The sequence below is a fragment of the Elephantulus edwardii genome, unplaced genomic scaffold (genome assembly GCF_000299155.1).
Source record: "Elephantulus edwardii isolate Elephantulus edwardi_28Jun2011 unplaced genomic scaffold, EleEdw1.0 scaffold00021, whole genome shotgun sequence".
NCBI classification, from domain to species: Eukaryota; Metazoa; Chordata; class Mammalia; order Macroscelidea; family Macroscelididae; genus Elephantulus; species Elephantulus edwardii.
In genome coordinates this window covers 12,342,054-12,344,160 of record NW_006399771.1, presented here as the reverse complement: position 1 = coordinate 12,344,160, position 2,107 = coordinate 12,342,054, and the positions used below count along the sequence as shown (strand labels likewise).

General features: G+C 35.9%; 1 pseudogene; it reads left to right on the top strand.

Annotated features, from left to right (window-relative positions):
* Positions 1-162: 162 nt before the first annotated feature.
* The window catches only part of LOC102873044, an 8,001-nt pseudogene continuing 6,056 nt past the window's right edge, over positions 163-2,107 (top strand).

Genomic DNA, 2,107 nt, shown 5'->3' with positions numbered 1-2,107 from the left:
GCTGTCCCTCCACCCTCCCAAGCATGATGTCCTTCTCCAAGGACCGGTCTCTCCTTAAAACATTTCTAAAGTATTAGATGGAGCCTTGAGCTGCCCCATGTGGAGGATTAGCAAAAAAGAGGAAAATCCTCAACAAGATGCACTGATACAGTGAATGCAGCAATGGGCTCAAGTGTGTTAGAAATGATGAGGATGGTATAGAATAGGACAATGTTCAAGTCTGTTGCTTATAGAGTTACTATGAGTTGTACTCAGTTCAATGGCACCCAACAACAACAACAGAAATAAAATTAACTTTAGTTTGTAGCTTTATCTCGCAACTCCTGCTCTCTGCACATTTTATTGTTATACACTGCTTTCTCAGCTTCCCTTTAAAGTCAGGTCTTTTACATCAGTGTCTCTTCATTTGTTTTGACTTACAGATGCTATCATATACTTTGCAGAGTCTTTGCTGATATTCATTCTTACTTTTTCTTTCTCTGTCTTTGTGATGACTCTTTGCTCTCTTCATTAACTATATCCTTTATGTCATCTTACTCATCTTGTCTTTGATTATTATTGGTATTTAATGCTTTAAAAAGGTTTTCAGGATGATCTTTAAATTCAGGTGGAATAGTCGTATGGTCATATTTTTGTTCTTGTGGACTTGTTTTAGCTTTCTTTCAGCCTCAATTTAAACTTGCACATGAGTAATTAATAGTATGTTCCACAGTTAGCATATGACCCGATTTTGACTGCTGACATAGTTTCTCCATGGATTCATTTTACAGATGTAGTCAGTTTTATTCCTGTGAAATCCATCAGATGAAATCAATGTGTAAAACTGCTGTTTATCTTTTCTTAAAAAAAGTATTTTAAATGAATAAACCATTTAGCATACAAAATGTGATCATTGGATTTTTGTTCTCATTTCTGTCACTAAGTCTATACTTTCCAATTACCATTCCTTCCTCATTTTCAGTTTTTCCATTCCAATCACCATTATTATTATTACTACATCTTGATTGTACATTTCATCTATTTTAGGCTGAAAATTTGGTAAAAATCCTTACATTTATTAGGTCTTGTGTTCACCACATTGTACTTCAGGAAAAAACTTAAAATTGTCTTTTTAACTATGAATACAAACACCATTTTTTCTCAGTTTTTTATTTCTGGAATAGTAGATTATAAGATTGTCTGATAAAAATTGGCCAATGCCAGTTCATGCCATCACATTAATGCCTAGAATGTTGATTTTCATGCTTTCTATTTAATTTTTGAGAACTTTAGTTTTCTCATAATGATACTTCATACACTACATGTTCCAGCTGTTAAAGGGTGTTTTCAGCTGTTTCTCCTCATAGTGATTGAAATCCAATCTGAGCTATACCTGTAATACTAAAACTACATGCGTTCTGGTATTGTTCACCAGATTTTCAGAGGTCTGTTATTTTAGAAATTGATGGCCAAACCTCATTCCTAGCCTGACTTAATCTGAGAACTCTGCTGCAACCTGTCCACTCTGAGTGAAACTCTGGCATTTGACACAACAATAGTATAGCTTCCAGCATCACAGGAACCCACAAGTTACCCCCAAACAGCAAACTGACAGGCAAATGCTATAATAAGAGCTAATGTTATACAAGCAAGCTTATACTCACCTAAACTATAATTACTGTCTTGTTGCTGTGTATTGGCAAATTGAAACTGATCCTTAGCCTAAATGAACCCCATGAGAATAGATTCCCCATCTACAGCAACATGTTAAAAAATAAATAATACAACAAATTTACATATGAATGTTGTACTTTTAAAAATCAAACCAGTTAAGTGAATATCACAGTGCAGAATACAGCTGAGGCCAGTGGCATCTTGGCAGGATAGGGCCTCAGGTTGGTGCTGGAAGCTTTTCAGCTGAGGCCTGTGTTTGGTGCAGTCAGCTCGCATCTCAAATGGCACTACAATGGTTCAATTGGATCTTAGGTGCTGGCGCTACTTACCCTTCCAAATTGTGAGGGAGTGAGTACTCGTTTGGGCTGACTTCTTGGGCAATGGATAATATGTTATAATGGACTAAAGACTATAGAAGAAGAATTGATACCTTTTGTTTTGGTGCTGGATAAGA